Below are 16,126 nucleotides of genomic sequence, written 5' to 3'. Positions count from 1 at the left end.
TTAGCGATACACACAGGTAGGCTAGCGCCGAAGGTTAGCCATCACCACTCTACACGTCGCCCGCTAGCTACTTCCCCGAGATTCCACTGGACAGCCATACTGAAGTTTAGCCTGCCATCCATCGGCATCCTAAACGTGATCTCTGCTGCAAAACGGGTATCTTTACACCACACTATCACCTACACTGACTAATCACGCACAAGTTGAGTAGTCTGAACTCCACGAACTAACGCTGCGCTTGTGCTCACACACACACACACAGACACAGACCAACGCGCTCTCGCACATCTCACTGGAAGGGACATCAGACTCTGCGTGTATTCCGTGACACATACACACACACACACACACACACACACACAGACGCCATCCATACTGATAACATACTGAGTGCCAGTTAAATTGCATATTGTATATATGTATGTTGTATGCCTGTATTGGATAACATACTGTTGAGTGCCATTTTAATTGTATGTTGTATATGTATGTTGTATGCCTGTCTTGAAGTAGTTAGTATTGTCAGTCCAGTTTGTTAGCCTTTGTTAAGTGTTTGTTTTGTATCAATTATGTGTTTAGTAGGAAAACACAGGTAAAAGAGTGTTTGTTTTTAAACTATCAATTATGTGTTTAGCAGGAAAACACAGATAAAAGAGTGTTTTTTTTTAACTATCAATTCTGTGTTTAGCAGGAAAACCCAGATAAAAGAGTGTTTGTTTTTAAACTATCAATTCTGTGTTGTGGCTTACTTACCTGGGGGTAGGGGCGCCTCACCTGTTTAGCTGGACTTAGGTAGAGTGGGGCTGGTGTCAGGTCAGTGTAGTGATTATCTCAGACTCATAGCATGCACTGAAAGGGGGGGGGGGGGGGGGGCACTAGACATTTCCCTGCCTCCTAAAGCTCAACCCAATCTCAAGGGCCGGTGCCTAGTCTAGGCTGCGAAAACAGAGGACAACCTGTTTGTACACACAGACATTGAGGCCATAGGCATTGGGTGTGGAGGACCTAGATCCTATCCCGCTCAGTTTCCCTCAGCTAAGTAAAGGATTACCCCTACAAGGCGGCGGCAAGTCTCCCGACCGCCACATATGGTTACTATCTGAATTCCACAAATGAACAGTCATCAAACTCCACTTTCAACTAAACCTTACAACTTGTTAAGGGGGAACCACTGAGTAGCTCAGGGAACACTTACGATATTTGTTTGTCCTGTGAGATTTACACTCATAGCCATAGTGCATGCTTCACTGTCACTGGACCTTGGTGTCTAATAGGAGCATGAAGGCCCCTTAAAGATCTCTTACACTCTTTTAATGCAAAGTAAAGAAAACCCAGACTGCTAACTTTGCTAACATTATTTCTTCTTCAAAAAGAAACCCTAAGATTTAATTTGACACCATTAATAACATTGTTTCACTGTCCCCCACTGTATTACCATGTTTTTCTGTCAATGACTGCAATACGTTCCAGTTGGTTGATAAGGTAATGGCTATTGGGTCCAGCATTTATCCTGGGCCCATCCTGATCAAGCTCTAGCCCCCCTCTATCTCCTGCTGTTCTTTTTTCAGTTTAGCTCTAAGGGCTGCTGGGACTCTCCGCAGAGCATGCACAACACGTTCGGCATAATTTTTCAGCTGGATTTTGTAGGTGTATGGTAATGTCCTTTGAAAACTTCAGGATACTTAGTGCTAATGTCAGTTGTACTGTCACGCTGTATGTAGTCTGACTGTTTGCATTGTGTATCCAATATCAAATTTTCACTGTGTATCTGGTAGATCCTTTTGACTAATCCTAGGTCCTCAGAGGCCTTATCTCCGAGAAGTGTTTCGTGTCCATCTGGCACAATCACAAACAACAGATAGTGCTGCTTCCCTTTAACCGTCACTGTATGTCTGCATTCGCCTTTCGTGGTGATAGACTGTCCATTTTATGCCTTCAGTGGTATTGTTTCACCTCTGACTTTGCTTAAATTACAGTATCTTACATAGGCTGACATGGCTACGATAGCTAACTAGCTACTGTACTGTGTTTGGTTAGCTCAAGCTAGCACTCTTACAAACACACATACATACACAATCGATAGGTTTTTGTAAAAAAAATAGTTCATTGGTTAGCTTAAATGACAGTCATTTATGCAAGCCGACTAAGTTTGGAAGACCTGAAGACAAAAGATCCTTTTTTGAAGACAAAAGCCTCTGTTGAAGTTACCTAAACTTCATCAGCAGATTACACATCCCCATCCAGCTAAGGTACGTTGATTTACTTGCATTACAAATAACCTCAGGTAATGTTACAAGTCGCCAACAGCGAGCCTTCCCTTTAGTAGTGCTATATGCTTAGTTACCATGCTATTAAATAGAGGACCTTCACTTTTAATTTCGTGACATTACAAGTAATGTTAGCCCACAGTAGCATAGCCTGCTGTCAAACGCTTCTGGTCAGTGCGCATGGATGACATTTGGCACGAATCAGTCACGTTAAATGCAGCGATCAGGGATTTAAATCTCCCGGTGCTATTGCAATAGTTTCGATGTTTTTAATCTTTTTTCACGATGTGTTAATGGCATTGTACATTGTAGCATAGCCTGCTGTCAAACGGTTGTGGGCAGTGACTGAGGGAAAATAAAGCACTAGGTTGCGCTGCGCGCCAAAACTTTATGGATGACATTTAGCACGTTAAATGCAGCGATCAGGGATTTAAATCTCATGTTTTTATATACATGTACATGTACATTTACAGACATATACACGAACATTTACAGACTTTCTATGTGTTCACCAAACTAATGCTGTCATGTTCTCTCTCCCTCTTCTCGTTTGTGACAGTGTGCTACGTTGTGTTTTGTGTGTTTATGAAGTGTAAGTGACATATTGTGTTATATTTAGACATCCTTGAGAGATGGAGAGTTTTGCACGTCTGGACGCTATATTTTATTACCTTGCAAATGGTTCCCACCAACTAGGGAGTAGTAGGATACAGATGTCTTCTGTCGGTAGAGCAGCAAAGCAGTATGTGTTAGATATGGGTAAGTTGTACTATGTTAATTCAGGTAAGAGACGTCTGGTTGTACGTACCCCTGAGGAGAGGGACAGGGTACTGTATGAGTGCCATGACAGTGCAGCCACTGGAGAGCACCCTGGTGTACAGAAGACTGCACAGAAGGCAGTGCAGAATTTTTATTGGCTGACTTTGAAAAAGGATGTAGAGGATTGGGTTGGTTCCTGTGAGCCATGTCAGAGGCATGACAGAATTAAGACTGTAGCACCTACGCTAAGGTCCAGGGTCCCTGGCAGGTCATGGGAGTTGATTTAATTGGGCCGCTCAAAACGACATCCAAGGGTTACACCCATATCATAAGTTTTACTGATTTGTTCTCCAAGTGGGTCATGGCTAGGCCTCTGAGAGGCAAGAACGGTCCAGGGGTAGGACTTATGGTGACACAAACTGTTTTGGCACAGGGTGGTGTCAAAAAGATTATCACTGATATGGGAAGAGAGTTTGTTAATGACTGTAACAAAGCTCTTTTTGAAACCTTTGGGATAGAGCATGCTGTAACTTCAGCCTACCACCCGCAGAGCAATGGGCAAGATGAGCGCTCAAACCAGAACATTAAGCGCCATCTTGCAAAGTACTGTAATGAGGAGCAGAATGACTGGGACGTCTATCTGCAACACGCTGTTCATTCGATAAACACCTCGAAGCAGCGTTCCACAAAGGTGAGCCCATATTTTGCAATTTATCGGGTTCATCCCGGCAGCAGCGCCGATCCAAAGGTAGATGACTTTGAGATCGCGAACAGTGAAGAGACGCTGCAGAGGAGGGCAGACTCACTTGCCAAAGTTCATGCCAAGGTTCAGGAGAACATTGCAATTGCCCATGGTAGACAGAAATTGCAGTTTGAAACCCAGCAGAGGCGTAATGTTAAATGCTTTGATGTCAAGGAGGGTGATGAGGTCCTCGTGGCAGAACAAGAAAGCGGTGAAGTTAGGAAATGCGATGAATGAACGTTGGGCTGGACCGTTTAAGGTGGAGTCCATGACAGCCAAAGGAGTGTCCAGATTGGTTGACAGGTTGAATGTTCGCCATTTGAAGCCATATGTTCGTCGAACAGACACGCCCAAAGATGTCGGCATCGCTTCTGATGTCCAGGAATTGAGTGTATTGTGTGACATCTCGATGGAAGCTGTAGGTGCTGAATGTAGGTATTTCTTCATTTATACATCTCCACATATGTACTGTCATGTCAAGTTCAATGTAGAGTGTTGAATGTGTTTTATGTTCCTTTTTCCTAAAAGGTGCAGATGTTGATCACACACACAGCAAGACAGCAGACACAGGTGAGGGCACAACCTTGTACAGAGAACAAACATATTTGTACATACATAGATGTACAGTGGGGAAAATAAGTATTTGAACCCCTGCCGATTTTGCAAGTTTGGCCACTTGCAAAGAAATGTGTGATCTATAATTGTAATGGTAGGTGTATTTTAACAGTGAGAAATAGAATATCAACAAACAAATCCAGAAAACTGCATTTTATAACATTTATGACTTTATTTGGTCACATGGGTTAGACTTTGTCTTACAGGTGTGGTTAGCGCACACCTGGGGTTAGAAAGATGTGCCTTGTTTTTACTGTCTTACAGGTGTGGTCAGCGAGCAGTGCGTGCGTTGCGCTTGTAGGAAGTCCTTTACGGTTCCCAAGTGTGGCGTGCAATCTGTCAGCGCACACCTGGGGTTAGACGTGTGTCACAGGTTGTATTTACTGTTTTTTGTAAGGGGACAGGTAAGTTTGGTTCTCTCTCCATTTTCCCCTTTAAATGTATGTTATATGTATACCATGTTCTATGTATGTCCCTGTGAAGTTTGTATGTCTGTCACATATGTCTGTTATACACATTTGTTATTTAAAAGTATCTAAGCATCCTTTTCTTTTTCATTAACCTTGTGTGGAGGCTATCCTATAAGCCTCAGTGTGGACGGCGTGTGTTCCCCGCCATCCACACCTTTCCCTAATTGAGTAATCACACCTGTAGATATATCCAATTTCCCGTGACGAGCCACACCCAGTGCAATACTTGCCCAAGTGGCTAAAATAAGTAACACTAAAATAAACCTAACTAAAAGGTGGATAGAAATGGCTCCTACACCTTGTCTTGTCTTGTCCTGTCTCACTAACACCCCACCCATAACCTGTACCTTGACGTGGTGAGTGGGCTTTCAACTAAACAGGTCTTGCTTTGAATGGTGTTAGTAATCATGTTTTAAAAAAAAGTATATGCTTTGCAGTATATTTCCACAGGTCTACTGAATGGAACACATCAAGACTCAATTAATTTAGACTGACCACAGCATACAAGACACTGCACCTGAAGACAGGCACCTATCTCCCTGCAATCACCCGGCACTGAATGTCTTGCATCAAATAAAATAAAAAACATACACTGTCATAGTTTTTTCAATGTTTGCTATTGAATTGTATTTAAATTCGTTCAGATGTTGTTTATCATGTGTGTGCATATACATCTGCACCCTAGTGTAATTACTGCACTTGGTTTGGAAAATGTATTTATTGCTAGCTCTACTGATGGCTGTAATGTGTAAGTACTCAGCTGTCAGTCAAAGTTCAGAGCAGTTATGTGTCACTGTCAAGATTATGTCACTAAATAAATAGATTGGTTTCAAAGACATTAATTGGGAACCTTTTTTAGAACCTAGTCACCAATGTTTTCTATACCTCTGTAAAACTGTTGACTGGTTGTAACTAACATTACAAACAAATTGCGAGGAAGGTTGCTCTTTTCTTCGCAAACATATTTGTTGTTTGCCATTCTCGGAAACTGATTTCAATAACCTGTAGTATGCATAGGAGTTCAGGGGCTTAGCATTTCTAGGTTGCTGCATTGATGTGCTATATTGTTTTGGATATATTTTGCATTTGTGCATAGTGTTACAGACAGTTAGTGTAGCAACTTCGTGACATGAGGAGTAGACGTTCAAGTGTAGCAACTTCGTGACATGAGGAGTAGACGTTCAAGGTAAGAGACGTGTTTATTTATTTATTAATTAAACCCGATGCGACCAAGATACGATGTCAACAGGTTGACTACCAGGCTAAGCTAACGCATCGTTTAGCTACGTTAGCTTGCTGCTATGTATTTTCCACGGTTGAAAAGTTCGGTGAACAAGTCGGTTGTGTGTTTAGCCGTATGACTTCGTAAAAATTAGGTTAACAAAACAGTTGAGTATTAAAACGTGTGACTTCACAGAATTAAAATAAAAAATTAAAACGATCGTTTAAAAGTCAGGCAAACAACGTTGTAGCTCAGCGAAAAAATAGAGGTCCTGCTATTAGCCAGTTCCTGCCTGGTAACTAATCTTAACCAATCAACATTCTAGAATTACATCCGTATGCGGATCGTTTTTGAGTCAACCCATCGTCTACTTACAGCAACTCCTAGCTGGTCACTGCTGATACATGTGATGCTGCCACCTACTGGATCAATAATGAACTACCCATTATTACAGTGTATGAACTATGTTTATGAATAAAACTTGCCTTTATATGGTTAACGAAGAATATAATTAAAATGCTGATGCAGGGTACTTACAAATATAGGCCATTTTATGGAGCATTTGCTTCTCTGAAATAACCCATGGCACACATTACACCTAAAGCTTAAGGACAAATGTTCAAAAGATAGACACTTGACTGAAGAAGGTTTCTTATAAACTTGGTTTGCCATAGGGAACCCAATAAAGAAATTCTACCTTCTAAGGTAACACCCTGATTTTCTCCAATAATACTGTAATCAATTTGCTTCAACCTTCCTCAATTTCAATGCTATACATGGATAGCCTGCCTTTTACCCATCAACTCCATAAAAGGGTTTCAAGAAATTGGAGATGCAAAATTAGAGAAAAGCTTTTATTGTTTTAACCACAATGTAAAGTGCATCCTAGATATCCATTTAGGTTTGAGTTCAGGGCCTGAAAAGACAAGACAAAATGAGAAGAGAGTCCCTCCCGCATGAAACACGGGAGAGAAAAGTGAATAGATATCTCAATGGCAAAGATCAACTGGGCAAATCTAGCCTTTCCTGAAGAGAAAGAAACAGACATACAGAAACACCCAGGCCTACCTTGAACAACAACAAACAAACAAGGCTGACTTCAGTCAGTTCTTTATTGCCACAAGCGGCACACTGCAACACACACGTGTATTTTATGGAGGCGACACAGGACACACGCAGGCCTGAGGTCGCTGTGAAATGTGCGCTCTGCATTTCACCCATCCCGGACCGTTCTTCCTCCAGGACCCCCCAGGAGCAGTGGGCAGCTTCTCAGCGCCCGGGGACCAAGTGAACCGGCCGTCTCGGTCACGGACGGACAGGAGAATGTTCTGTTTCTGCATGTTTTTTCTGTTGGGGTTCTTATTGGAGGAAACCCCTTGTGAACACGGGGAGAACATGCAAACTGGGAAGGAGTGTAGTCTAGCCTACAGTTTGGCCAGTCTGGGCTTCATGTCCAGGAAAACTGGGGACAGGAGCAGGATGAGCAGCACCATCACTTGGAGGAGCGTCCAGTGGGATGTAGGTGGTTTGGGAAAAGACCCTTTTTCCAAGCACGTAACGATTGAAGGATTTAACCACATAGCGCGTTTGAAAACCTGATGGCTCACAAAGTAGAGCTCTTGCCCTGAGGGACCCTCAGTATCACCACCATTAGAAGGGGTTTCTCCACTGACATCCATGGAGGAGCCGTCAACCTAAAGGCTTGGATTGAGTAATTTGAGGCCTATCTAATTTGAGGCAACTCGCCCCGCATGAAGGCCATTTTCACACAGCAGATGTTGGAAATCACACCTCCTGCCAGTTCAATTTCTATCTCGATAATCTAGAATACATTTAAATTAGGTAGCCTACAGTCAAATAAAACAAGTTTGACAAAAAGACTTAAGTCAATTGATTTTGTATTTTACAACTTAACATGTCTCGTTTTTTAAAGCAAATGTTATGTTCCATAACGACTGGGAATTGTGTTCCATCAATTTTTTTTGTAACTAGACCACCTGTAAATCAAACACAAAATAGACCACTGGCCACTATTTACGTTAGCCAGAAATGGCTAGAGAAGTTTTTGTGCCATAACGAAACTTTAATGTTCATCGTTGGGAATCAGCGATTGAGTTGGACTAACATGACACTTTAAAAATAGGCTTTACATCAACATAACGCTATGGCATTTAACTAGTCTAATGTTAGCTCTGTTCGAGGCAAAGCATGATCAATCATTAGCTAACGTTAGCTATCAACAAAATTAGCCAGCAAACTGCAATACTATAAATCATCATTCAATCATGTCTTTCGTAAACTGCTGCCTATACTAGCCTTCATACCATCACCCTGAGGGCTTGTCCGGCCGGCGCAAATAAACCAAACCACAGTGAAATATAGAACGTATATTGCTGGTATAGGAGTCTGAAAGCCAAGGTATATAGAAGATAACTATTATCTATTTGAATGTATTTATTTTTGTGCCCCTTGGTGCACTGGGTGCCCTACGCACAGCATGTGACCTGCTGAGCACTCTGTCAGAAAATGCATAAAATGTCAGAAGTCGTCCAAAATTGGGCCGTAAGGCTCAGTCATAAGGGAAAGCAAAGCTTTGCCGACGTCACTGCGCCTCTCTTCTAAAGTTGTAATGTGCAGCATAGCTACTAAGGGAAGATATGAAGGTACTTTTAATCAAGAAATTCGTTAAAGTACTAGTTGATTATTATTTTGAAGCAGTAAAACACGTATTTGAACCTGGGTATTAGTGACATTTGGATTCCAAGAGATCAGTACAGGACGAACGTTTGGCGTGCACAAATTAACCCCTGATGGGCAGATAAGACATGTTGTTTTTTTTTAACGTCAGTTACTCTATACGTCACAGTTGGTCAACATTCGATAACCTTTATTATGAGCGCGTACGAGTGCAGCGTTCTAGTAAAGTGGACCTTCTAATATTGCCATTTAGTTTAAATCTGGACCCTGCGGATATAAGAGTGTCAAGCGCTGTTCAGCCTCTAGTCGTCAGAAAGTGTAACTGGCTTGAAATCTACCAAACTTCCTGGTGGCAAACACAGTCTGTCAGAGACCAACCAGAGAAGCTTCAGGAGCAAGTAGGGAATGAATTACAAATCCAACAGTTTCAAAATTTGTTTGAATTTATACTTTAATGTAGTGGTGGTAGAAAGGCTACATACATTTCCTCAAGTACTTAAGTAGGCTACAATTTTGACGTATTTCCACTTTATACCTCCACTTCATCCATTTCAGAGGTAAATACTGTACTTACTAAGCACTTGTTTAATCTTAACAAGACTGACCATTTACATTACACTATACAATTAATTTATATTTACATTTACATTTAGTAATTTAGCAAACACTTTTATCCAAAGCGAAGTACAAGGGAGAGTCCATTCTTTCAGGGACACAGTTGATTTGATTTTAAAAGTAACAGTTAACTAATTATGAACCCATTGATCTTTCCCATTTACACAGATCAGCTCCACTTAGTGGACGTCACAAATGGCTGCGTCCCCTGCCTGAGGACCTGAAATCCCAGCCAGGTCCCAGCATACAATATGGGTAATATGTGGAATACAGTTAGCTGCTGTTGTTGTGCAAGCCCTGCGCCTGAGGCAAGTAATGTGCATGTGAATGCAGCTTCTGCTCTGGACAAGAGCACACTCTTATATAAGGTAGCTGCAGGAATGGTGCAAAACGTATTGGAAGCTGCCACTAACATTGTGGCCTCTGAAGGACTTTTCAAAGAGAGCCAGGCATTGTCCAATGAAAAGCTGGAGAGCCAGGCAATTCACACCATGACTGATGCTCCATGGTGGAACTGAAAAGTCACAGAACACTCTGGAGCTCCCCCTAGTGGTGCACTAGCATTGACTGGTCACGGAACAGACTCTGGAGCTTCCCAAGTGGTATTAGCCAGTATTGGCACACGGCCTCAAGAATGACCAGTTTGAGCTACAACCCCCTCTCAAGTCTTACTTAAGCAAATAAAAGGCTTACCTTACTATATCGTTTTTTATTCAGTTGAATTGCAAAACAAAACAAAAAATGTGCTTACTGTGTGTCTGTTTTTAATATTCAGTTAAAAAGAAATGTTACCAACTTGGTGCTGTTTGATTAATGGTTCGCTTTTCGTTTTGGAAATTCATTGTAACTTCCACAGTGCACACAAAATTGGAGGCACAGAGATGTGTGCACAGAGATAAAAAAAAACAATCTAGCCTTCTTGGCTTTTTCAAGAAAAAAACTCAAGGTAAATCACGGCACGGTGGCTCGGTTGCTTGCACTGCTGCCTCACAGCAAGAAGGTCATGGGTTCGATTCCCGCATGGGGTGCTGTTGGCTCTGGGTGGTCCTCCCCAGAGTGCACAGTGCTCAGGTGGGCTATCTCCCGGGCCTTTCTGTGTGGAGTTTGCATGTTCTCCCCGTGTTCACAAGGGGTTTCCTCCACTAAGAACCCCAACAGTAAAAACATGCAAAATAACAGAACTCATGTCCATCCCTGACCAAAGATGGACAGTTCACTTCACTTGGTCCCCGGGCGCTGCAAAGCTGCCCACTGCTCCTGGGGGGTCCTTGAGGAAGGATGGTCCAGGATGGGAAAAAGCAGAAAATAAATTCACCGCGATCCCAGGCTTACCTGCGTGTGTGTGTGTCCTGTGTCGCCTCTATATATGCATGTGTGTGTTCCAGTGTGTCGTGTGTGCCATTAAAAAACCTGACAAAGGTCTTAATTATTTGAATGTAGGTATTATACAATGTATCGAATTATGCTTATGCCTAAAAAGTTTATTGACGTGACTGTATAGCAACCCAAGCTAGATAGCCCTTCCTCCAATAATTACCTACGGTGAACTGACTGCCAAGTAGGCCTAGGTCAAGTGAAGGTTTCTCTCTATCTCTCTCTTTCGCTCTCAGTTTGATTTCAAGTTCAAATAGACTTACTTTATTGACATGACCATAAGAAACAGTATTGCGAAAGCGCACCTGGGCAACAAAACACATAGGCCTACATATATGGAATAAGAATGGTTTCGAAATTCACTAATAAATGTCACGCTATTCACAAATGTATTTTGTGAATCACAAATAAATGTCACACGATTCACAAATGAATGTCATGCAATTCATAAATGTAGTTCCTGATTCACATATAAATGCGATCCACAAATTTAAACGCTGTTACATTTATTTACAGACTACCGAAAGTGCATTTACAAACCTCTTGCTATTGTGAACATCTCTGCATTTATTTGTGGCTTTTTGACACTTTCCTGACACAGGAAAAGGACATTCTCTGCAGCCCCTCTAATGGCTCTTACAATTTCATCACATGAACGTAAATTCGAGGGTATGATTGAATGTGACCATGCACAGTGCCCTTCATCTGCGCAGTGTCCAGTTATGTGTACACTATAGCAAACATCTCCATACAACTGATGACACAAAGAGTAATCCATGTTTCAGTGGTGTCTGGTAGCTGCACACCAAGTGGGAATATAAAGTGTTTATCTTGTTAAACCCCTCGTCACGTGATCTCCAGAAGTAGAACATCTGCAGAGGGCATTCTCAACGGCTGGGTAACCATTGGACTAACACAGCAAAATCAGTTGCTATTTTAACCAATCCGCTGGGTAATTACCCAATGCTTGGTCAACCTTGTCCATCCAAAAGGGTTAACACTGCTATTCTAACCAAGCTGCTGGATAAATTGGACCAACAATGCTGGGTTAACAGACAGATAGGTTGTCCAGATGGGTAACTTCAAACTATATGGTAGTTCATGTTTAAGCACAATACTTCGTCAGTAGCTACAAACTAAACATTTTCACAAAGTTATGTTGGAAATCACATCTCCTGCCAGTTCAATTTCTATCTCGATAATCTAGGCTAAATTTTAGTTATAGGAAGCCTACACAGTCAAATAAAACAAGTTTGACAAAAAGACTCAATAGATTGTGTATTTTACAACTTAACATGTCTCGTTTTAAAAAGCAAATGTTATGTTCCATAACGACTGGGAATTGTGTTCCATCAATTTTTAGTGTAACTAGACCACTTGTAAATCAAACACAAAATAGACGGGTATCGGCCACTATTTACGTTAGCCAGAAATGGCTAGAGAAGTTTTTGTGCCATAACGAGACTTTAATGTTCATCGTTGGGAACTTCAGGGATGAAGTTGGACTAACATGACACTTTGGAAATAGGCTTTACATCAACATAACACTATATGGCGATTAACTAGTCTAATGTTAGCTCTGTTCGAGGCTAAGCATGATCAATCATTAGCTAACGTTACCTATCTACAAAATTAGCCAGCAAACTGCAATACTATGAATCATCATTCAATCATGTTTTTCGTAAACTGCTGCCTATACTAGCCTTCATACCATCACCATGAGGGCTCGTCCGAACGGTGCAATCAAACCAAACCACAGGGAGAGAGGAGGCGACCCCACAATCCTTCATGTTATTATTTCAGTGAAATATAGAACGTATATTCTATATTACATTGCTGGTATAGAAGTCTGAAAGGTATATAGTAGATAACTAGATAACAAAATTTATTTTGATGTATTTATTTTTGTGCCCATTGGTGCATTCGGTGCCCTACGCACAGCATGTGACCTGCTGAGCACTCTGTCAGAAAATGCATAAAATGTCTGAAGTCGTCCAACATTGGGCCGTAAGGCTCAGTCATAAGGGAAAGCAAAGCACAGGCATCAAGTGGCCATCACTGCATCCATTAGTAATAACAAAACACTCTGACATAAAATGCACCCTCCACCCCTTTGTCTCTCATGTATTGTCATTCATTTCTCAACATGTCTGTTATTAATGGATTCATTGTTATGACTTGATAAAAAAATACTGCAAGGTTCTTGTGTTTTTGTTGAGTCGGCAAATATGCCGACGTCATTGCGCCTCTATTCTAAAGTTGTAATGTGTAGCCTAATAACTGCTAAGGGAAGATATGAAGGTACTTTTTATCAAGAAATGTATTTAAAGTACTAGTTGATTATTATTTTGAAGCAGTAAAAAATGTATTTGAACCTGGGTATTAGTGACATTTGGATTCCAAAAGCAGTACAGGACGAACGTTTAGCGTGCACAAATTAACCCCTGATGGGCAGATAAGACGTGTTAGGTTTTTTTTACGTCAGTTACTCTACACGTCATAATTGGCCAACATTCGATAACCTTTATTATGAGCGCGTACGAGTGCAGCGTTCTAGTAAAGTGGACCTTCTAATATTGCCATTTACTTTAAATCTGGACCCTGCGGATATAAGAGTGTCAAGCGCTGTTCAGCTTCTAGTCGTCAGAAAGTGTAACTGGCTTGTGTAATATCTGTTGTGACTGTTTGTCACACGGTGCACACCGTAGCCCAAGGTGTACGTTGAGAAATGACGTATTGACGGCAGTTGGAAAAACCCCGGTGAATAAACCATCACGGGGTAAAGTCGGTCGTCAGCCTGAGTTTATACTAAAGCATATAAGTTAAGTTTATGTATGCCAGAGGGCAAAACATTACATGGTGTCAGACATAGAGGATAAACTACTTACCGCGTAAAGAAAAAATGGATGCATATGGCGTGGCAGTTCCAAGGATGGATTGGGAAGCTAGCAACTTACCTGAGGCATGGCGACGGTTTCAACAGACGACGGAGCTAATGTTCAAGGGACCCCTGCGCAGGAAGACCGAGGAAGAGAAGTGCAGCTACCTCCTGCTGTGGATAGGAGAAAAAGGTCGCGATGTCTACAACACTTGGACAATCACCGAGGATCAGGGCAAGAAGCTGGACACGTACTACAATAGATACAAGGCATACATCACACCGAAAGCCAACCCCATCTATGCAGGTACCGTTTCAACGAAAAGATGCAAGGAGACAGTGAGTCTTTCGAACAATTTATAACGGAGCTGAAGCTACTGGTGAAAGACTGTGTATACCCTAATGACTTTAGTGATGAAATGGTCAGGGACCGCATCGTGTTCGCCACCAACTCGACCCGGGTAAGGGAAAAACTTTTATGCCAGGGAGCTGACCTGACGCTGGAGAAAGCCATAGACATAGCTCGTTCGCACGAATTAGCCCAACAGCAGTTGAAGTCTATGGGCCAGAGTAGCAAAGCACACGAAACAGTGCACGAAATTAGCCGGAGAGCTAACGCTAGCTACAGACGAGACGTAGCACATACGCCACTGAACGCTAACTTTAAGCGGGAAAGCTACATTAGCAGCGCCGCTAAGGCATGTAGCTACTGTGGAGGGCTGCACGGCGCTAATAACATCTGCCCAGCTAAAGGCAAGCAATGCATCAAATGCAAGAAGCTGAACCACTTTGCTAAAGTTTGCAAATCTAGCTCGCAAGCACAGACGAGGTATTACCGCGGCACATTGCATGCTGTAGGAGAAAATGCAGAAGACCTCACGGAGGAAACAGATCTGCACTTTGATAACATCTCAATAGAGACGAGGAAGAGCAACAAACAGACAGCGCTGTACCTAGACAGCGTCACCGTCGAGAACAATGGGAAAAGCAATGAGCAGGCCTATGTAGAGGTGGGGATAGGCACACCTCCACAAAAGCTAAAATTCAAGCTGGACACTGGGGCGCAAGCCAACACCATTCCCACCAGCGTGTTTCAGGCAATGTTCAGGGACGTGCGACTGAAACCAGCAGCACACAGACTCACAGAGTATGGTGGAGGAGCACTGAGCGTGAGAGGTATGTGCCAGCTCAGACATCCACATCCTGCACCGCCCTGGGAAGGAGATACCGGTGGCCGACACGCTTTCACGTAAGTCAATCGAATACCAGGGCCGTGCCCTGCAGGAAGGGATGGAGGCCCAAGTACACACGGTTCTCAACAGCTTGCCCGTGAGCGACACGAGGCTCACAGAAATCGAACATGAAACTGCTCAAGATGCACAGCTCACCGCGCTAAGAAGAGCCACACTCACTGGCTGGCCAGACACAAGGAAACAGTGCCCACCAAGCATCCAGGAATACTGGAACCATAGAGAGGAAATCTCACAGATAGACGGCATGTTGTTTAAGGGTGAGAGGATCATCGTCCCCCAAAAGCTCAGGGAGGACATGATACGACGCGTACACGCCAGCCACCTCGGTATGGAAAAGAACAAATACCGTGCAAAAGACTTACTCTTCTGGCCTGGCATGGGCAAGCAGATGGAAGAGGCTGTAGCAGCCTGCAGCATATGCCAAGAGCGCCACAACGCAAACCCCAAAGAGCCAATGAAGTCACACGCCATACCTGAGCGGCCATGGCAAGTGATAGGCACAGATCTATTCACATGGAACTCACAGGACTTCATTGTCATCGTAGACTACTACTCCAGGTTCTTCGAGCTGGAGAAGCTCTCCAGTTGCACGTCATCAACTGTCATCATGAAACTGAAAGCAGCAATGGCTCGACACGGGATCCCCGAGTCCATCATCAGCGACAATGGTCCGTGCTACAGCTCGGGTGAGTTTCGTCTCTTTGCAGAGTCATGGGGTTTCACTCACACCACCACAAGCCCCCACTACCCGCAGAGCAACGGTTTGGTGGAAAGAACTGTCCAGACAGCCAAAAGCATCCTGGATAAATCCAAAGCAGAGAACAAAGACCCATACCTGAGCCTGCTGGAGTACCGCAACACGCCAGTAGACAACCTGAAATCACCAGCTCAGCTACTGATGAGCAGGAGGCTGCGGTCCATCCTGCCAGCAACAGCCAAGCACCTGCATCCACAGATCGCCAGTCAACAGGCTGTACATGAAAGGAGAGAGGTATGCCAACAACGTCAGCAGGCATACTACAACAGGTCGGCCAGACCCCTGCCCCAGCTGCCCACAGGCGCACCAATCCGTTTTTGGCAGGAGGATGGATCCTGGAGACCTGCAACAGTGATGCATCCTGCACACACAGACGGGAGCTACCACATCCAAGCCGGAGAGGGTCAAACCTACCGACGCAACCGGCGACACCTCCGTGTAAGCAAGGAGATCAACACTGCTTACAACACACAGGCCCAT

This window comes from Clupea harengus, chromosome 17 (assembly GCF_900700415.2).
Source record: "Clupea harengus chromosome 17, Ch_v2.0.2, whole genome shotgun sequence".
Taxonomy (NCBI): domain Eukaryota; kingdom Metazoa; phylum Chordata; class Actinopteri; order Clupeiformes; family Clupeidae; genus Clupea; species Clupea harengus.
Note: the sequence above shows the minus strand (reverse complement) of the source record.